The sequence below is a fragment of the Pristiophorus japonicus genome, chromosome 13 (assembly GCF_044704955.1).
Source record: "Pristiophorus japonicus isolate sPriJap1 chromosome 13, sPriJap1.hap1, whole genome shotgun sequence".
In the NCBI taxonomy this organism is placed as follows: Eukaryota; Metazoa; Chordata; class Chondrichthyes; family Pristiophoridae; genus Pristiophorus; species Pristiophorus japonicus.
Window position 1 is genome coordinate 195,882,982 of NC_091989.1, and position 22,790 is coordinate 195,905,771.

Genomic DNA, 22,790 nt, shown 5'->3' on the forward strand with positions numbered 1-22,790 from the left:
GAGCTGCAGTACGCAGACGATGCTTGCGTCTGCGTATACTCGGAGGCCGAACTCCAAGCCATTGTCAACACCTTCACCAAGGCGTACGAGAGCATGGGCCTTGTGCTAAACATCCGTAAGACAAAGGTCGTCGACCAACCTGACCCCGCCGCACAGCACTGCACCCCGGTTATCAAAATCCACGACGAGGTCTTCGACAAGTGGACCATTTTCCATTCCTCGGGAGCCGACTGTCAGCAAGAGCAGACAGTGAAGATGAGGTCCAACACCACCTTCAGTGCGCCAGCGCAGCCTTCAGTCGCCTGAGGAGTAGAGTGCTTGAAGACCAGACCTCAAATCCGGCACCAAGCTCATGGTCTACAGGTCAGGAGTGATACCCGCCCTCCTGTATGGCTCAGAGACATGGACTATTTCCAGCAGACACCTCAAAACGCTGGAGAAGTACCACCACTGCTGCCACTGCAAGATCCTGCAAATCCATCGGCAGGACAGATGCACTAACGTCAGTGTTCTCGCTCAGGCCAACATCCCCAGCATTGAAGCACTGACCACACTCGACCAGCTCCGCTGGGCAGGCCACATCACCCGCATATCCAACACGAGACTCGCAAAGCAAGTGCACTATGCGGAGCTTCGACACGGCAAGCGAGCCCCAGGTGGGCAGAGGAAACGCTTCAAGGACACCCTCAAAGCCACCTTGATAAAGTGCAACATCCCCACCAACTCCTGGGAATCCCTGGCCCACGGCCATCCAAAGTGGAGGAAGAGCATCCGGGAGGACGCTCGAGTCCCATCGCCGAGAACAAGCAGAAACCAAGCGTAGACAGCCGAAGGATAGTGCGTCAAACCAGGCTCCCCAACCACCCTTTCCTTCAACTACTGTGACAGAGACTGTAGCTCTCACATTGGACTCCTCAATCACCTGATAACTCACTGACAGTGGAAGCAAGTCATCCTCGACTCCGAGCAAGTGCCTATGATGATGACTCGCAGTACCACACGCTAGTGAATAGAAGAACAATAGGATAAAACGTGGTAAATAAAGTTGGTGAGCTACAAGCGCAAGTAACCAAATGGGATTATGGGGGAAAGCCAATTTTACTGTGCTGAGATGGGATTCGGCCAAAGTGGACTGGAAATGGCTACTTGATAGTAAATCAGTGTCAGAGCAGTGGGTGGCATTCGAAGAGATCCTGAGGGTACAGAGCAAGTATGTTCCCTTAAAAAAAAAGATGGGGCTAACAAATCTAGAGTCCTCTGGATGTCAAGGGACATATAGGATAAGATTTTTAAAAAGGGTAGCTTATGATAGATACCAAGAACTCAATACTGCAGAAACTCTAGAGGAGTATAAGTGCGGGGTTGCAATTAACAAAGATACCAGGAAAGCAAAGAGAGCATGAAAAAATGTTGGCAAGTAAAATCAGAGAAATCCCAAAGATGTTTTATAAATACGTTAAGAACAAGAGGATAACTAGAGAAAGAGTGGGGCCTGCTAGAGACCATAAAGGAAATCTGTGTGTAGAGGTGGAAGACATGGGTAGGATGCATAATGAATACTTTGCATCCGTTTTCAGAAAAGAGAGTGACTATGCAGACTTTGCAATGAGGGAGGAGGACATAAGAACTATAAGAAATAGGAGCAGGAGTAGGCCATTTGGCCACTCGAGCCTGCTCCGCCATTTAATAAGATCAGGCTGATCTGATCATGGATTCAGCTCCACTTCCCTGCCCGCTCCCCATAACCCTTTATTCCCTTATTGCTCAAAAATCTGTCTACCTCCGCCTTAAATATATTCAATGATCCAACCTCCATAGCTCTCGGGCAGAGAATTACACAGATTTACAATCCTCAGAAGAAATTCCTCCTCATCTCAGTTTTAAATGGGCAGCCCCTTATTCTGAGAAGATGCCCCCTAGTTTTAGCTCCCCCTATGAGTGGAAATAACCTCTCTGCATCCACCTTGTCGAGCTCCTTCATTATCTTACATGTTTCGATAAGATCGTCCCTCATTCTTCTGAACTCCTATCTTCATAAGTCAACGCCCTCATCTCTGGAATCAACCTAGTGACCCTTCTCTGAACAGCCTCCAATGCAAAAATATCCTTCCTTAAATAAGGAGACCAAAACTGTACGCAGTACTCCAGGTGTGGCCTCACCAATACCCTGTACAGTTGTAGCAGGACTATCCCCCTTTCAATAAAGGCCAACATTCCATTTGCCTTCCTGATTACTTGCTGTACCGGCATACTAACTTCTAGACAAAAAAAGACCACAGTCCATCTAGTTCTCCTCCCATTCGTAGTTCCATAATACAATGATAATGGAGTTGTTGACTAAATCAGAGCGATCAATCTCTATCAGAGTCTATAACAGATCCAGACATGACACGAGGAAAACCCCAGTGGAGGAGAGCTTTGGGAACCATAGGTCCAAAGTCAACTTTTTCCTCCCAGGCATTCTACACTCAGCACACACCGTATCACGTGTTGTATTCTAAAATCCTGCAACTCCCTGCCCAACAGCATTGTGGGAGCACTTTCACCACATGAACTGCAGCAGTTCAAGATGGCTCACCACCACCTTCTCACGGGAAACTAGGAATGAGCAATAAATGCCGGCCTTGCTAGCAATGCCCATACCCCGAGAATTAATTTTTTTAACGTTAGTTTCTGAAAGAAATCGTCAAACTTGTAGTTGAATGAACTAACTGCTTTCACCATCTTCCGAGCGAGTCTGTTTCATAGATTGACCACTCGCTCACTGAAATATTATTGAATTTACCCTCCAAGAAAAACAACTAGAAACTGAAAATATAATAAAGAATAGTCATCATGGATTTCAAAAGGGAAAGTCATGCTGGACCAACCTTATTGAATTCTTTGTTTGAAGTACCAGAAAGGGTAGACAAGAGTAATGCAGTAGATGTAATATATATGGATTTTCAAAAGGCCTTCGATAAGGTACCGCATAGTAGACTCACAACTGTGGAGTCAGGGGACAGGTAGCAGAATGGACAGCGAGCTGGCTACAAAACAGAAAACAAGAGAGATGGGGTTAAACGCAACAGTGGAAAATGCTGGAAATATTCTGGTCAGGAACTGTGAAGAGAGAAAGAGTGTTAAATGTTTCAGGTCACTGCCCATTCATCAGAACAATCTGAAACATTAACTCGCTTTCTCTCTTGTAGATGCTGCCCGACTTGCTGAGCATTTCCAGCATTTTGTTTTTATTTCAAATTTCCAGCATCCGTAGTATTTTTCTATTGTTGTCGGGCTTGAAGGTAATTACTCAGATTGGCAAAAGGTGATACGTGGCGTTCCACAAGGATCGGTGCAGGGATCACTGTTCACCATTTACGTAAACAATTTAGATTCGGGAATTCAAATTACAATTTCAAAATTTGCAGAAATCAAATTGGGGACTGCCAACAAACTACAGGAAAACATGAATAAATTTGCAAAATGGGTGCGTAATTGGCAAATGAACTTCAATACAGGCAACACTCGAATATCCGTACATGGATCCAAAGGAAACCGTTGTAATGGGATTTAAAATTCTGTTACGAAGTGAAAAGACAGCTCCAAATAATTTGGAAAAACACCTTCCAAACACTGCTCATTTGTATTTGCTCATTCTCTCTCTCTCTCTCTCGCGCACACTCGCACATTCTCTCACCGTAAAAATCACCCTCCTCTGCCCTCGCTTTGCTGGAGTGTGCGCGCGCTGCTGCAGCTGCTGTCTCTCGTGGCCGCCGCTGACGTTGGGAATGGGCGCAGGGCCGGCACCGGGTTCCAGGCACAGAACCTGTACATGCATGCTGGTAATGTCCATCTTTTGTTACTGTTTGTAGCTGATTGTATTGATTCATTAAAGCTTTAACTTTAAAATGTAGACTCACCCTAACGGAAAAATCATTTACCCGGAATAGCCCAATCCCCGAGGGACCCGGGTAATCGAGAGTTGCCTGTAGATAAGTGTGAGGTGGTACATTTTGATAGGAAGAATAAGGAAGTCACTTGTGTAAGTGGGGTAGAGGAGTAGAGGGATCTGGGGGTACAGGTTAACAAACCACTAACAGTAGCTACACAGGTTAATAAGGTCATAAAAAAGCAAACAAAGCACCGGAGTTCATTTTAGAGAGAGAGAATTAAAAAGTAGAGATGTTATGTTAAATTTATGTGGAGCTTTGGTTAGACCACACTTAGTGCACTATGTGCAATTCTGGTCTCCAGATTATAGAAAGGATACAGAGGCACTGGAGGTGGTGAAAAAACTGATTTACTGGGATTATATCCATCAGGAAAGACTGAACAGGCTGGGGCTCTTTTCTCTAGAAAGGCTAAGAGGTGATCTAATAGAGTTCAAGATTTTGAAACAGTTTGATAGGGTAGAAGTAGACAAGATGCTTCCACTTGTGGGCGAGACCAAAAACTAGGGGCCATAAATATAAAATAGTCACTAATAAATCCAACAGGGAATTTAAGAGAAACATTTTTACTCAGAGTGGTGAGAATATGGAACTCACTACCACATGGAGTGGTTGGAGGGAATAGCAGAGATGCATTTAAGGGGAAGTGGGATAAGCACATGAGGGAGAGGGGAATAGAAGGATAATGTTGGTAGGATGAGATGAAGAGGGTTGGGAGGAAGTTCATGTGGAGCATAAACACTAGCATGGACCTGTTGGGCTGAATGACCTGATTTTGTGCTGTAATACTATGGAAGCACAGACTGTATCCTCTGGTTCTACTGTTCTGGACGAGGAGAAATAGCTTGCCATAAGTTGACATTATCCAGTCCCTTTAGAATCCTAAAAACATAATTCATATCACCTCTCAACCTTCTCTTATCCAATGAAAATATGCCTAATGTACATAACCAGTCCATATAATCCAATCACTTCATTCCCTCAATCATTCTACTTGATCTCTTTTCTGACAACCATGTAAAGAACTGCAGAGAGGGCAAGAAAAGATAATCCACTAGAGTCACTCGCACTGAGGGCATTATGTATTTCTATAAGAACTTAAGAAGTAGGCCATATGGCCCCTCGAGCCTGCTCCGCCATTTAATAAGATCATGGCTGATCATTCCTTCAGTATCCTTTTCCTACTTTGTCTCCATACCCCTTGATCACTTTAGCCGTAAGGGCCATATCCAACTCCCTCTTGAATATATCCAATGAACTGGCATCAACAACTCTCTGCGGCAGGGAATTCCACAGGTTAACAATTCTCTGAGTGAAGAAGTTTCTCCTCATCTCAGTCCTAAATGGCCTACTCCTTATCCTAAAACTGTGTCCCCTGGTTCTGGACTTCCCTCATCATCGGGAACATTCTTCCCGCATCTAACCTGTCCATCAGAATCTTATAAGTTTCTATGAGATCCCCTCTCATCCTTCTAAACTCGTGTATAAAGGCCCAGTTGATCCAGTCTCTCCTCATATGTCAGTCCTGCCATCCCAGGAATCAGTCTGGTGAACCTTCACTGCACTCCCTCAATAGCAAGAACGTCTTTCCTCAGATTAGGAGACCAAAACTGAACACAATATTCCAGGTGAGGCCTCACCAAGGCCCTGTACAACTGCAGTAAGACCACCCTGCTCCGATACATCCCCTGGCTATGAAGGCCAACATACCATTTGCCTTCTTCACCACCACCTGCTGTACCTGCATGCCAACTTTCAATGACTGATGTACCATGACACCCAGGTCTCGTTGCACCTCCCCCTTTCCTAATCTGCCGCCATTCAGATAATATTCTGCCTTCGTGTTTTTTCCCCCAAAGTGGATAACCTCATTATCCACATTATGCTGCATCTGTCTTGCATTTGCCCACTCACCCAACATGTCCAAGTCACCCTGCAGCCTTTTAGCATCCTCCTCACAGCTCACACCGCCACTCAGTTTTAGTGTCATCTGTAAATTTGAAGATACTACACTCAATTCTACACTAAATCATTAATGCATATTGTTAAGAACATAAGAATTAGGAACAGGAGTAGGCCATCTAGCCCCTCGAGCCTGCTCCGCCATTCAACAAGATCATGGCTGATCTGGCCGTGGACTCAGCTCCACTTACCCGCCCGCTCCCCATAACCCTCAATTCCCTTATTGGTTAAAAATCTATCTATCTGTGATTTGAATACATTCAATGAGCTAGCCTTAACTGCTTCCTTGGGCAGAGAATTCCACAGATTCACAAGCCTCTGGGAGAAGAAATTCTTTCTCAACTCGGTTTTAAATTGGCTCCCCTGTATTTTGAGGCTGTGCCCCCTAGTTCTAGTCTCCCCGACCAGTGGAAACAACCTCTCTGCCTCTATCTTGTCTATCCCTTTCATTATTTTAAATGTTTCTATAAGATCACCCCTCATCCTTCTGAACTCCAACGAATAAAGACCCAGTCTACTCAATCTATCATCATAAGGTAACCCCCTCATCTCCGGAATCAGCCTAGTGAATCGTCTCTGTACCCCCTCCAAAGCTAGTATATCCTTCCTTAAGTAAGGTGACCAAAACTGCTCGCAGTACTCCAGGTGCGGCCTCACCAATATCCTATACAGTTGCAGCAGGACCTCCCTGCTTTTGTAATCCATCCCTCTCGCAATGAAGGCCAACATTCCATTCGCCTTCCTGATTACCTGCTGCACCTGCAAACTAACTTTTTGGGTTTCATGCACAAGGACCCCCATGTCCCTCTGCACCGCAACATGTTGTATTTTCTCCCCATTCAAATAATATTCCCTTTTACTGTTTCTCCCCTCTCTCCCCCCCCCCCCCCCAAGGTGGATGACCTCACATTTTCCGACATTGTATTCCATCTGCTAAACCTTAGCCAATTCACTTAACCTATCTAAATCTCTTTGCAGCCTCTCTTGTCCTCTACACAACCCGCTTTCCCACTAATCTTTGTGTCATCTGCAAATTTTGCCACACTACACTCTGTCCCCTCTTCCAGGTCATCTATGTATATTGTAAACAGTTGTGGTCCCAGCACCGATCCCTGTGGCACACCACTAACCACCGATTTCCAACCCGAAAAGGACCTATTTATCCCGACTCTCTGCTTTCTGTTAGCCAGCCAATTCTCGATCCATGCCAATACCTTTCCTCTGACTCCGCGTACCTTTATCTTCTGCAGTAACCTTTTGTGTGGCACCTTATCGAATGCCTTTTGGAAATCTAAATACACCACATCCATCGGTACACCTCTATCCATCATGCTCGTTATATCCTCAAAGAATTCCAGTAAATTAGTTAAACATGATTTCCCCTTCATGAATCCATGTTGCGTCTGCTTGATTGCACTATTCCTATCTAGATGTCCCACTATTTCTTCCTTAATGATAGCTTCAAGAATTTTCCCCACTACAGATGTTAAACTAACCGCCCTATAGTTACCTGCCTTTTGTCTGCCCCCTTTTTTAAACAGAGGCGTTACATTAGCTGCTTTCCAATCCGCTGGTACCTCCCCAGAGTCCAGAGAATTTTGGTAGATTATAACGAATGCATCTGCTATAACTTCCGCCATCTCTTTTAATACCCTGGGATGCATTTCATCAGGACATGGGGACTTGTCTACCTTGAGTCCAATTAGCCTGTCCAGCACTACCTCTCTAGTGATAGTGATTGTCTCAAGGTCCTCCCTTCCCACATTCCCGTGACCAGCAATTTTTGGCATGGTTTTTGTGTCTTTCACTGTGAAGACTGAAGCAAAATAATTGTTTAAGGTCTCAGCCATTTCCACATTTCCCATTATTAAATCCCCCATCTCATCTTCTAAGGGACCAACATTTACTTTTGTCACTCTTTTCCGTTTTATATATCGGTAAAAGCTTTTACTATCTGTTTTTATGTTTTGCGCAAGTTTACTTTTGTAATCTATCTTTCCTTTCTTTATTGCTTTCTTGGTCATTCTTTGCTGTCGTTTAAAATTTTCCCAATCTTCTGTTTTCCCACTAACCTTGGCCACCTTATACGCGTTGGTTTTTAATTTGATACTCTCCTTTATTTCCTTGGTTATCCACGGCTGGTTATCCCTTCTCTTACCGCCCTTCTTTTTCACTGGAATATATTTTTGTTGAGCACTATGAAAGAGCTCCTTAAAAGCCCTCCACTGTTCCTCAATTATGCCACCGTTTAGTCTGTGTTCCCAGTCTACTTTAGCCAATTCTGCCCTCATCCCACTGTAGTCCCAGCACTGAGCCCTGCGGCACTCCACTAGTCACTGCCTGACATTCTGAAAAGGACCCGTTTATCTCAACTCTTTGCTTCCTGTCTGCCAACCAGTTCTCCATCCACGTCAGTACATTACCCCCAACACCATGTGCTTTGATTTTGCACACCAATCTCTTGTGTGGGACCTTGTCAAAAACCTTTTGAAAGTCCAAATACATCACATCCACTGGTTCTCCCTTGTCCACTCTACTAGTTACATCCTCAAAAAATTCCAGAAGATTTGTCAAGCATAATTCCCTTTCATAAATCCATGCTGACTTGGACCGATCCTGTCACTGCTTTCCAAATGCGCTGCTATTTCATCTTTAAAAATTGATTCCAACATTTTCCCCACTATTGATGTCAGGCTAATCGGTCTATAATTACCCATTTTCTCTCTCTCTCCTTTTTTAAACAGTGGTGTTACATTAGCTACCCTCCAGTCCACAGGAACTGATCCAGAGTCGATAGACTGTTGGAAAATGATCACCAATGCATCCACTATTTCTAGGGCCACTTCCTTAAGTACTCTGGGATGCAGACTATCAGGCCCCAGGAATTTATCGTCCTGCAATACCATCAATTTCCCTAACACAATAAGGATTTCCTTCAGTTCCTCCTTCTCACTAGACCCTCGGTCCCCTAATATTTCCGGAAGGTTATTTGTCTTCCTTCGTGAAGACAGAACCAAAGTATTTGTTTAACTGGTCCGCCATTTCTTTGTTCCCCATTATAAATTCACCTGAATCTGACTGCAAGGGACCTATGTTTGTTTTCACCAATCTTTTTCTCTTCACATATCTACAGAAGCTTTTGCAGTCAGTTTTTAGGTTCCCAGCAAGCTTCCTCTCATACTCTATTTTTCCCCTCCTAATGAAACCCGTTGTCCTCCTCTGCTGTATTACAAAATTCTTCCAGTCCTCAGGTTTGCTGCTTTTTCTGGCCAATTTTTATGCCTCTTCCTTGGGTTTAACACTATCCTTAATTTCCTTTGTTAGCCATGGTTGAGCCACCTTCCCAGTTTTATTTTTAGTCCAGACAGGGATGTACAATTGTTGAAGTTCATCCATGTGATCTTTAAATGTTTGCCATTGCCTATCCACCGTTAACCCTTTAAGTATCACTCGCCAGTCTATTTTAGCCAATTCACGTCTCATACCATCGAAGTTACCTTTCCCCAAGTTCAGGACCTGAATTAACTGTCACTCTCTAGAAAGGAGAAGGCTGATAGAGGTCTTGAAAATTATGAAGGGGTTTGATAGCGTGGACGTAGAGAAGATGTTATGAGTCACTAATAAATCCAACAGGGAATTTAGGAGAAATTTCTTTACCCAGAGTGGTGAGAATGTGGAACTCGCTACAAGCAATGGTTGAGGCGAAAAGCATAGATGCATTTAAGGGGAAGCTAGATAAACACATGAGGGAGAAAGGAATAGAAGGATACGCTGATAGTGAGATGAAGAGGGGTGGGAGAAGGTACGTGTGGGGCATAAACATCAGCATAGACCTGCTGGGCCAAATTGCCTGTTTCAGTGCTGTGTACTCTACTCAATCTTAAGCTCCCACAACCAGAACCTCAGCGCCAGCTACTGAATAAACAAGGCCCAACAGACTCATACAGGTACTTGCACCACCCGGTTCCTTAAAATAAACTAGTGTCTACTAGCCCACATATTTTGAACAGGTCCTAGCATGAGGGAGCTTGTTACTAAAGGTGCTTTTACATTATTTATTTTTACATAACTATTTACGGAGAGTAAAGTTCTGCATCTTTTATTTTTCAGTCAAAAACTTTACATACCAGTCTCCTGAGTAATGCAGAGAAACGATTGTAATTAAAATGCAAATACAGGGGCCAGTTTGACTGTTTTAACCTGATGGTAGATTTGTAGACTCTGCTTAGAGGGACCTACGATGCTGTACGTTCCAGGTGCACTGAAATATTTATACTGACGGAGGGAGAACTGGGAGTCTGCCATTAGATGCAATCCTGGAATGTAAATGCAGCTTAAAATGTTTAATCTTTTACTCAAGTCCTGTGCCAGCTCACCTAACGTATACCTGCAAATGTTTTGAGCTGTGTGTTATTACTCGAGTTCTTGCAGGCTCGAGGGGCTAAATGGCCAACCCTTGTTCCTACACTTCCTTACAGTCCTTAGTCCTCTCACCACACCAAAATATTTCTAATCTGTACTATTCCACATTGGCAGCTTTCCTGTTGTTTTGGGCGGTCAGTTCACTCCAGTGAACATTGTCCTCAAACGTCTCATCATCTGTCTGATGGTAAACTTATGGTGACAATAGGATTTTTAGCACTCGCACCCTGTCCAATCCCTGCTCCAGGACACAGAATGAAGCCCAGCTGATGCCAGGACAAGCAACTGACAAGTCACAAATCTGCCAAAACAACAAAAGCCAAAACCATCTTTCACAGGTGTGTACTGGAACTTTAAAAAAGCCTGCACAGGAATGTGTGCGAACTTATAATCCAATTTAGAGAGAACATCTCTAATGCATTCACTTGTCCTCTGACCAGTTGCTCAGTCATTGGTGCACAGGTAGAACGGTTCCAATGTAGAAACGGTTAGGTTCAAGCCCTCTGAGAACCACTCATGTCTCCAGGCATCCCACTCATCTGAATCCTTACAACTTTGAAATCTGTTGCAATGTTTCATCCACGTCCCTTAAAGTAAATGACTAAATGAGACCCATCCTAACCAATGTTCCCTTTTTTTTGGTGCACTTTAACTGGCGCGGCCCATTCAAATTTTCTTGCATTGTTTCTCATAAAAGCCGATGAAAGGCCTGCGCAGGACCTCCAGACCGCTGTGCGGCGGCGCAGACGTTTGTCCTAACTAATGGTGGAGTCAAAATTTTCTTAATACAAAAAATTGCAGCACGAGCACAACATCAATTCCTTCTTACTCTGTTATTATCCTTTTTGGGGTACAGCTCCACTGGCCTCTCACTGATGCCTGACCCAAATAATCCAAGTGTGACCCTTGACAGCAGTCAGTTTGACCATGGGGGCATCACAGCCAACCCAATCCGATCCTATCCTTACCCAAAGTCCACGTGTACTTCAAGCATGAGGTAGGCTCAGATCAGTACATGAGCTGTCTCAGATCATAGAAACATAGAAAATAGGTGCAGGAGTAGGCCATTCAGCTCTTCTAGCCTGCACCGCCATTCAATGAGTTCATGGCTGAACATGCAACTTCAGTACCCCATTCCTGCTTTCTCACCATACCCCTTGATCCCCCTAGTAAGTAAGGACTACATCTAACTCCCTTTTGAATATATTTAGTGAATTGGGCTCAACAACTTTCTGTGGTAGAGAATTCCACAGGTTCACCACTCTCTGGGTGAAGAAATTCCTCCTCATCTCGGTCCTAAATGGCTTACCCCTTATCCTCAGACTGTGTCCCCTGGTTCTGGACTTCCCCAACATTGGGAACATTCTTCCTGCATCTAACCTGTCTAACCCCGTCAGAATTTTAAACGTTTCTATGAGGTCCCCTCTCATTCTTCTGAACTCCAGTGAATACAAGCCCAGTTTATCCAGTCTTTCTTGATAGGTCAGTCCCGCCATCCCGGGAATCAGTCTGGTGAACCTTCGCTGCACTCCCTCAATAGCAAGAATGCCCTTCCTCAGGTTAGGAGACCAAAACTGTACACAATACTCCAGGTGTGGCCTCACCAAGGCCCTGTACAACTGTAGCAACACCTCTCTGCCCCTATACTCAAATCCCCTCACTATGAAGGCCAACATGCCATTTGCTTTCTTAACCGCCTGCTGTACCTGCATGCCAACCTTCAATGACTGATGTACCATGACACCCAGGTCTCTTTGCACCTCCCCTTTTCCTAATCTGTCACCATTCAGATAATAGTCTGGCTCTCTGTTTTTACCACCAAAGTGGATAACCTCACATTTATCCACATTATACTTCATCTGCCATGCATTTGCCCACTCACCTAACCTATCCAAGTCACTCTGCAGCCTCATAGCATCCTCCTCGCAGCTCACACTGCCACCCAACTTAGTGTCATCCGCAAATTTGGAGATACTACATTTAATCCCCTCCTCTAAATCATTAATGTACAGTGTAAACAGCTGGGGCCCCAGCACAGAACCTTGCAGTACCCCACTAGTCACTGCCTGCCATTCTGAAAAGTCCCCATTTACTCCTACTCTTTGCTTCCTGTCTGACAACCAGTTCTCAATCCATGTCAGCACACTACCCCCAATCCCATGTGCTTTAACTTTGCACATTAATCTCTTGTGTGGGACCTTGTCGAAAGCCTTCTGAAAGTCCAAATATACCACATCAACTGGTTTCCCTTGTCCACTCTACTGGAAACATCCTCAAAAAATTCCAGAAGATTTGTCAAGCATGATTTCCCTTTCACAAATCCATGCTGACTTGGATCTATCATGTCACCTCTTTCCAAATGCACTGCTATGACATCCTTAATAATTGATTCCATCATTTTACCCACTACCGATGTCAGGCTGACCGGTCTATAATTTCCTGTTATCTCTCTCCCTCCTTTTTTAAAAAGTGGGGTTACATTGGCTACCCTCCACTCCATAGGAACTGATCCAGAGTCAATGGAATGTTGGAAAATGACTGTCAATGCATCCACTATTTCCAAGGTCACCTCCTTAAGTACTCTGGGATGCAGTCCATCAGGCCCTGGGGATTTATCGGCCTTCAATCCCATCAATTTCCCCAACACAATTTCCCGACTAATAAGGATTTCCCTCAGTTCCTCCTCCTTACTAGACCCTCCGACCCCTTTTATATCCGGAAGGTTGTTTGTGTCCTCCTTAGTGAATACCGAACCAAAGTACTTGTTCAATTGGTCCGCCATTTCTTTGTTCCCCGTTATGACTTCCCCTGATTCTGACTGCAGGGGACCTACGTTTGTCTTTACTAACCTTTTTCTCGATACATATCTATAGAAACTTTTGCAATCCGTCTTAATGTTCAGTTAATGCAACACAAATTGGGACCACCCCTGGGACTTTCCTGAACTGGCTCAATAATTCACTAAAACCTGGGAACTTACTGGTCTGTATGTATAATAATTCACTAGCTTTTTAAATTCATTTACAGGATGTGGATGTCGCTGGCAAAGCCAGCATTTTTGGCTTGTCCCTAATTGTTCTTGAGAAGTTGGTGATCAGCCTCCTTCTTCACAACTGAGTGACTTACCAGGGCATTTCAGAGGGCAGTTAAGAGTCAACCACATTGCTGTGGGTCTCGTGTCACATATAGACCAGGTAAGGACAGCAGATTTCCTTCCCTAAAGACATTGGTGAACCAGATGGGTTTTTATGACAATCTGGTAGTTTCATGGTCACCATTATTGATACTAGCTTTTTATTCCAGATTTATTTAATTGACTGAATTTAAATTTGAACTCTTATCTCTGGACCATTGGCCCAGGCCTCTGGATTACTAGTCCAGTAACATACCCACTATTCTACCATTCCCGTTGAAAAACCTGCTGAAAGCCCACATGGTGAATTCCGATTGTTTGACGGTCTGTTTCAGAGTTCACATTAACAGTACAGTGCCAGACAGTAAGGAGAGATCAATCTGATCATCTGGTTAACAGGATATCAAATAAAATGGCAGACTTACTCCAGGCTCTACTTTCCACTTGCTACTTGCTCCCTTGCATACATACATTACTCTTTAACCAGTCTGGCCTATAAATCTCAGTGGCTGCAATTGGCAACGCTCCATAATGAGCCGACAGGATGTGGTCTGACAGCAGGACAGATTTACCAGTCCTGTCTACTCCCTGCAGGATAAACGAAAGCCTCATGACTCTCCGGCTCACCCTAGCTCGGAACTAGAGTGCCACGGTCATCAGCGCATACGCCCCAACACTCGACGCAACAGATGAGACCAGACGAATTCTATTCCAGCTTCGAACAATCCCTGCCCAGAGTCCCTCGGCGACTTCAACACCAGAATCAGTAAGGACACAGACCTCTGGGGAGGAGTAATCGGCAGAGAGGGGTAGGGAACTCCAGCGGTACCCTGCTCCTGACAAAATGCCTAGAACACGACCTTGCCATCACCAACACCTTATTCCGTCAGAGGGACAAGTACAAGGCATCATGTCAACACCCTCGCTCCAAGCACTGGCATCTGCTCGACTAAGTCATCATCTGAGTGAGGGACCGCAAAGATGTTTGCATCACCCACGCCATGACAGGAGCCGACGACTGCTGGACGGACCACCGCCTAATACACTCCGTCAGTAACATCCCCAAAGCAGCGACATAACAGAAACAATGCCGCAGGAAATTCAACGCTGGGGCATTCAAAGACCCAATAAAGAAAGATCTATACAACCAGCGTCTCACTGCCAACCTGGTGACCCTCGATGACCCCGAGACACAGAGTGCCCACAGCCCTCAAGGCCTCCATAACCAGCGCCTGTGAAGAGACGTTCAGTCACTCAACTAGGAAACACCAAGACTGGTTTGACAAGAGCGACCAGGAGAGCCAGGAGCTAAAAAGCCGCAAGCGCAAGACATTTCTGAACTTAAAGCAGCAACTCAACTCGGGAGCAGCAAAGCAGCTCTACAGGCGGCTGAAGGCCGAGGTCCAACAAAAAACCCGCGACCTAAAAAATAGATGGTGGGTGGAGAAAGCACAGGAGATCCAGCAGCTGGCCAACAACCATGACGTGCGAGGATTCTTCAGCGCTGTCAAGGCCACCTACAGCCCAAGTACCCAAGGCCCCACCCCACTGCTGGCCAAGAACGGAGAGGCACTCATTAAGGACGCCGAGGCAGTCTGGGCCCGCTGGAAGGAGCACTTCGAAGATCTCCTTAACCGAGACTCTGCCTTCGATACGAGTGTTCTCGACTCCATCCCGCTACCTGCCATGATCTCGGCAAAATCCCAGCCCTGCATGAGGTAGAAAAGGCCATTCGTCAGCTCAAGAACAAGGTATCAGGAGCAGATGGAATCCCCGCTGAGGCACTAAAATATGGCGGAGAAGCTCTATTGGCATGAATGCATGACCTCATCTCTCTTATCTGGAAGGAGGAGAGCATGCCAGGAGATCTGAGAGGTGCCGAAATCATGACCAACTTCAAAAAAAAAGGGGACAAGTTCAACTGCGGCAACTACAGAGGAATCTCCCTGCTGTCAGCCACTGGGAAAGTCATCGCACGAATCCTCAACGGTATTCTCCCACTGGCTGAAGAGCTCCTCCCAGAGTCACAATCCGGATTCCGTCCATTAAGGGGTACAACGGACATGATCTTCACTGCGCGACAACAACAAGAGAAATGCAGGGAACAGCACCAACCCTTGTCTTTGACACCGTCAACCGTGAGGAACTATGGTGCGTCCTCCTCCATTTTGGTTACCCCAAAAGTTTATCACCATCCTCTGCCTGCTACACAACGACATGCAAGCCGTGATCCTGACCAACGGATCCACCACAGACCCAATCGACATCCGGACCGGGGTCAAGCAGGGCTGCATCATCGCACCAACGCTCTTCCTTACTGCAGTGCTCCATTTCTCTATCAACAAGCTCCCCGCTGGAGTGGAACTAAACTACAGAACCAATAGGAACCTGTTCAACTTACGTCACCTCCAGGCCAGATCCCATCCCATCCTGTCATCGAACTACAGTACACGGACGACGCTTGCGTCTCCAAGCCATCGTCAACACCTTCACCGAGGCGTACGAATACAAGGCCCTTACTCTAAACACCCGTAAGACAAAGGTCCTCTACCAACCTGACCCCACCACACAGTACTGCCACCAAAATCCACAGTTCGGCCTTGGACAATGTGGACCATTTTCCATACCTCGGGAGCCTACTATCCCAGCAAGGGCTGACATCGATGACGAGGTCCAACACCACCTCCCGTGTGCCAGCGCAGCCTTTGGTCGCCTGAGGAAGAGAGTGTTTGAAGACCAGGACCTCAAATCTGGCATCAAGCTTATGGTTTACAGGGCAGTAGCGATATCTGTCCTCCTATATGGCTCAGAGACGTGGACTATATACAGCAGATACCTCCAAGTGCTGGAGAAGTACCACCTGCGCTGCTTCCGCAAGATCCTGCAAATCCATTGGGAAGATAGACGTACTAACATCAGTGTTCTCGCTCAGGCGAACATCCTCAGCATCGAAGCACTGACCACACTCAACCAGCTCCGTTGGGCGGGCCATACCGTCCACATGTCCAACACGAGACTCCCTAAGCAAGGGCTCTACTCAGAACTCCTACACGGCAAGCGAGCCCCAGGTGGGCAGAGGAAACGCTTCAAGGACACCTCAAAGCCGTCTTGATAAAATGTAACATCCCCACTGGCCCAAGACCGCCCAAAGTAGAGGAAGAGCATCCAGGAAGGCGCTGAGCATCTCGAGTCTCATCGCCGAGAACATGCAAAAACCAAGTGCAGGCAGCGGAAGGAGCATGCGGCAAACCAGACTCCCCACCCACCCTTTCCTTCAACCACTGTCTGCCCCACCTGTTACAGAGACTGCAATTCCCGCATTGGACTGTACAGCCACCTGAGAACTCACTTTTAGAGTGGAAGCAAGTCTTCCAAACAGATAAAGTTTCTCATGCACGCTCAATCCAGCACTAACTAAAAGCTGCAGTTAAAACAACTCCCTTCCCAAATAGGAGGAAGCGTAAGCAACAGGCAGCCTGGGACTTGATGCACAGCTGGGACATGGGGAAAATGAGCAACAGGCAGCTTATGGCTGATCTGTACTTCACATTTCCATTTAGCCACCTTTGATTCACATCCCTGCTACCTTACCTAATAAAAATCTGTTGATACCGAGCTAAGCTATCAACCACACCAAGACTGCCTACTTCCACCTCCGTAATATCACCGACTCCATACCTGCCTCAGCTCATGTATGGTTGAAAATCTCATCCATGCCTTTGTTACCTTTAGAGTTAAGTATTCCAATGCTCTCCTGGCCAGCCTCCCACCTTCCACCCTCCACAAGCTGGAGCTCATCCAAAATTTAGCTGCTCGTCCCGCACCAAGTCCCGTTCACCCATCGCCCCTGCGCTCGCTGACCTACACTGGCTCCCGATTAAGCAATGCCTCGATTTTAAAATTCTGGTCCTTGTTTTCAAATCCCTCCAAATTTTGTTCTGGGCAGCACCTTGGGCCATTTTACTCTGACAAAGGCGCTATATAAATGAAAGATTTGTATTTGTATAGCGCCTTTCATGACCACCGGATGTCTCAAGGCGCTTAGTGTGCAAAATTAAAGCACATGGTATTGGGGGTAATGTATTGATGTGGATAGATAACTGGTTGGCAGACAGGAAGCAGAGAGTCGGGATAAGCGGGTCCTTTTCAGAATGGCAGGCAGTGACTAGTGGGGTGCCGCAGGGTTCAGTGCTGGGACCCCAGCTATTTACAATATACATCAATGATTTAGATGAAGGAATTGAGTGTAATATCTCCAATTTTGCAGATGACACTAAGCTGGGTGGCGGTGTGAGCTGTGAGGAGGACGCTAAGAGGCTGCAGGGTGACTTGGACAGGTTAGATGAGTGGGCAAATGCATGGCAGATGCAGTATAATGTGGATAAATGTGAGGTTATCCACTTTGGTGGTAAAAACAGGAAGGCAGATTATCTGAATGGCGACAGATTAGAAAAAGGAGAGGTGCAACGAGACCTGGTACATCAGTCACGGAAAGTTGGCATGCAGGTATAGCAGGCGCTGAAAAAGGCAAATAGCATGTTGGCCTTCATAGCTCGGGGATGAGAGTATAGGAGCAGGGAGGTCTTACTGCAGTTGTACAGGGCCTTGGTGAGGCCTCACCCGGAATATTGCATTCAGTTTTGGTCTCCTCATCTGAGGAAAGACGTTCTTGCTATTGAGTGAGTGCAGCAAAGGTTCACCAGGCTAATTCCCGGGATGGCAGGACTGACATATGAGGAGAGACTGGATCGACTGGGCCTGTATTCACTGGAATTTAGAAGAATGAGAGGGGATCTCATAGAAACATATAAAATTCTGACGGGATTGGACAGGTTAGAGGCAGGAAGAATGTTCCCAATGTTGGGGAAGTCCAGAACCAGGGGTCACAGTCTATGGATAAGGGGTAAGCCATTTAGGACCATGAGGAGAAACTTCTTCACTCAGTTGTTAACCTGTGGAATTCTCTACCGCAGAAAGTTGTTGAGGCCAGTTCGTTAGATATATTCAAGAGGGAGTTAGATATGGCCCTTACGGCTAAAGAGATCAAGGGGTATGGAGAGAAAGCAGGAAAGGGGTATTGAGGTGAACGATCAGCCATGATCTTATTGAATGGTGGTGCAGGCTCGAAGGGCCGAATGGCCTACTCCTGCACCTATTTTCTATGTTTCTATGTTTACAGCCAATGAAGTACTTTTGGACACTGTTGTAATGTAGGAAACCCGGCAGCCAATTTGCACATAGTAAGCTCCCACAGACCGCAATTTAATAATGAGCAAACAGTCTGCTTTTATTCTGTTGATTGAGGGATAAATATTGGACTCAGAACACCGGGGATAACTCCCCTGCTCTTCTTCGAAATAGTGCCATGGGATCTTTTACGTCTACTTGAGAGAGCAGACAGGGCCTCGGTTTAACGTCTCATCCGAAAGGCGGCACCTCCGACAGTGCAGTGCTCCCTCAGCACTGCACTGGAGAGTCAGCATAAATTTATGTGCTCGAGTCCCTGGAGTGGGACTTGAACCCACAACCTTCTGACTCAGAGGTGAGAGAGTGGTACCCACTGATGATTTTGTTCTTGTAAATTGCAATTGACGCCCCCCCCAGCATCCGTAGCCTCGAAGGGGAGGGAATCCCAGATTCCCTCCCGTGTGTGGACAGAGTGCTTCCTGACATCACCCCTGAATGGTTTTAATTTTAAGGTTATGCTGTATTTTTCTAGATTCTCCCACCAGAGGAAATAGTTTCTCTCTATCAACCCTATCGAATCATTTGATTATCTTAAACGCCTCAATCAGATCACCCCTCAACCGTCTAAACGCAAGGGAACACAAGTCAAGTTTACACAACCCGCCCTCATAATGTACTCTTTTAGCCCCAGTATTATTCTGGTGAATCGGCACTGCAGCCCCTCCAAGGCTCGTATATCCTTCCTGAAATGCGGTGCCTAGAACTGAACACTTACTCCAGATGGGATATGACCAAGACTCTGTACAACTAAAGCATAAGAGAATTAGGAGCAGGAGTAGGCCATTCGAGCCTGCTCCGCCATTCAATGAGATCATGGCTGATCTACCACAACTCCACTTTCCTGCACTTTCCCCATATCTCTTGCTTCCCTTAATATCAAAAAATCTAGCTATCTCTGTCTTTAATATACTCAAAGACTGAACCTCCACAGCCCTCTGGGTAGAGAATTCCAGAGATTCACTACCGTCAGTGAAGAAGTTTCTTATCATCTGAGTCGTAAATGGCCGACCCCTTATTCTCAGACTGTGACCCCTGGTTCTGGACACCCCAGCCAGGGGAAACATTCTCCCTCCATCTACCCAGTCAAGTCCTGTAAAAATTTTGTATATTTCAAATGATATCACCTCTCATTCTTCTAAACTCTAGAGAACAAGGGCCTAGTCAACTCAATCTCTCCTCATAGGACAATTCCCTCCTCCTCCTCCCCCCCACCCCCCACCCCACCATCCCAGGAATCAGTCTGGTGAACCTTTGTTGCAATCCCTCAATGGCAAGTATATCCTTCCTTAAGCAAGGAGACCAAAACTATATACCATACTCCAGGTGCAGTCTCACTAGGGCCCTATATAATTGCAGTAAGACGTCTTTACTCTTAAACTCAAATCCTCTTGTAATAAAGGCTAAAATTCCATTTGCTTTCGTAATTGCTTGCTGTACCTGCATGTTAATTTTCAGTGATTTGTGTACAGGGTCGCCCAGGTCCCTCTGAACACCAACATTTCCCAATCTCTCACCATTTAAAAAACTCGGCTTTTCTATTTTTCCTACCAAAGTGGATAACTTCACATTTCTCCATATTATATTCCATTTGCCATGTTCTTGTCCACTCACTTAGCCTGTCTATATCCCCTTGAAGTCTCTTTGGATCCTCCTCACGACTTACATTCCCACTTAGCTTTCTATCATCAGCAAACTTGGATATATTACATTTGGTCCCCTCATCCAAATCATTGATATAGATTGTGAATAGCTGGGGCCCAAGCACTGATCCTTACAGCACCCCACGAGTCACATCCTGCCAACCCAAAAATGGCCCGTTTATTCCTACTCTCTGCTTTCTGCCAGTTAACCAATCCTCAATCCATGCTAGTATATTACCTCCAATCCCTAATTTTTTTCAATAACCTCGTGTGGCAACTTATCGAATACCTTCTGAAAATCCAAATACACTGGTTCCCCGTTATCTATTCTGCTACTTACAAACTCAAAAAGTTCCAACAGATTTTTCAACAGAGTTCCCTTTCATAAATCCATGATCACACTGCCCAATCCCATTATTATTTTCTAAGTTTCTAAGAGGAGAAAGTGATGCTTAGGCCAACATTCCATTAGCCTTTTTGATCACTTTTTGTACCCATACAATAGCTTTTAATGATTTGTGTACCTGGGCAGCCAAATCTCTTTGCCCCTCCATATTCCTTGTCTCTCACCATTAAGAAATTATTCTGATTTGTCTTACTTGGATCCAAGGTGGTGACTTCACACTTCCTCACATTGAATTCCATCACCACAGGTTTGCCCTCTCACTGAATTTATGTCCCTTTGTAGCTTCCTGCTCCATCTACAAAACTAACTGTGCCTCCTAACTTGGTGTCATCTGCAAACTTGGATACACAACTCCATTCCTTCATCTAAAATCACTGATAATTATGGTGAAATGCTGAGGCCCCAGTAGAGATCCCTGGGGAACACCACTTGTCACAGTACATTCCCTTTATTCCTACTTCCAACCAATTACCAATCCATGTCACAAGGTTACCTCCAATTCCACGCGCTTTCATTTTTGTTAATAATCTCCCGTGCTGAACCTGATCAAATGCCTCTGGAAATCTATATAGACAACATCCATAGACACTCCCCTATCCACCAGGCTAGTGACATCCTCAAAACATTCAACTAGATTAGGTAGACATGCTCTACCCTTCACAAATCTATGCTCTCTTTGATCAGTTGATAACTGTCTGAGTCCTCAGTCACTCTGTCCCTGCTGATTCCAATAACCTCCCAACAACGGATGTTAAACTGACAGTTCTGTAGTTCCCTGGTTTCTCACTCGGTCCTATCTTAAGTAATGGAGTGCCATTTGCAATTATCCTATCCAAAGGCATAATTCCCAAAACTAAACTGCATCTATGGGACATCGGAGAACAAAATTGCAACGGAACTCCATTGCTGTTGCCCTGCGTATGCCCCCTGAATTAGTCCTTTTGTGACAGCTATCAATTTGGATGCCAAAACTCACAAGAACTGCTTTTCATGTTCCCTGTACAGAGTGTCCAAGTTACTTCCACCATTACATCTACAGAATCAACAAACACAAAAGCTTACAACAGTAACATAAAGAACCAGAGATGAGTAATCCTGGGTTAACACCATCCAAACTTTGGATTTTAAAAAAAAGTAAATTTAGAGACAAATTCAGAAGGAAAGTTCAAATGTTTCAGTTGAGTTCAGCAACAGTGCCCAAAACACCAGCACTGTGGTGAATCTGAGCTCACTTAGGAACGCAAACAAGTCTGGTGGATTTACCAATAATTAAGGCCAATAGTTTTCAAAAATGCAGGCATCTGATCATCTGGGGTCCAATAAGATGATCAGGCGTCTGTTCGTCTGTATCAGTTGCCCTACGTGCCTGTTGTACACTCTCAAAAACATTTGCGACAAAACACTCTTCTCTGGGTAGCAGACACTATCTTCCAGAAATTACGACACAGGGTTCCTGAGGTGTGTCAATACTTGCAGGAGACTCCCATAGATAGCAAATGTAAACACTACTGGTCAAGCAGGGGTATGGCGATGAATTCCACATTTTGGAGGGGGTGGGGGAGGGGGGGAGGAAGGGGTGGGGAAGAGATGGAAGAGAAAGCAATGGCAATTTTTTTTAAAACTATAACCGGACGTGCAATGAACTCAGTTATGGCAATTGCTAGTGTTTGTCGTCAGAACGTACAATAAACAATGAACGCAGAGCCAATTGTTAGATTTCAACTGAATCCTTGTCAGTGTAGGACCATCTGTTAAAGTCTACATCATGACGATGGAATCAATTTGTCAGCTATTTAGTTGGGGGTTATTCGGCACAGTGGAGACCTATTTTATGTTTACCCACCTCCCTCGATTTTGCTTCTCTCGCTTGAGGGTGTTAACCATTCCATGGGCTCCGATCAGCCTATAGAATCTTGGCCAATTGCACATTCAAGCCTGTGCCTAGAGAATGGCCATTGGCAGACTATCTGAATGCATGGCATTGCAGTTGGGCCAGATCCTCTCCTTACTCCAGGTCAAAAGACAGAAAGGAGATGAGGAAAAGTGGA

At 45.4% G+C, this 22,790-nt stretch overlaps 1 protein-coding gene across 6 annotated transcripts in view; it reads right to left on the reverse strand.

Moving 5' to 3' along the window:
• zc3h18 (zinc finger CCCH-type containing 18) overlaps positions 1-22,790 on the reverse strand; it is a 142,927-nt gene that overhangs the window by 111,994 nt on the left and 8,143 nt on the right. For 4 of the 6 annotated variants that reach the window (XM_070898346.1, XM_070898350.1, XM_070898345.1 and 1 more), the window contains exon 2: positions 2,871-3,029. The exons of 1 other annotated variant lie outside the window; for it this stretch is intronic. The gene's annotated coding sequence lies outside the window, so the exon portion shown is untranslated. Of the gene's footprint in view, positions 1-2,870; positions 3,030-3,679; positions 3,822-22,790 lie in introns of all 6 variants that reach the window. One more of the 6 variants, XM_070898347.1, reaches the window with a different exon arrangement.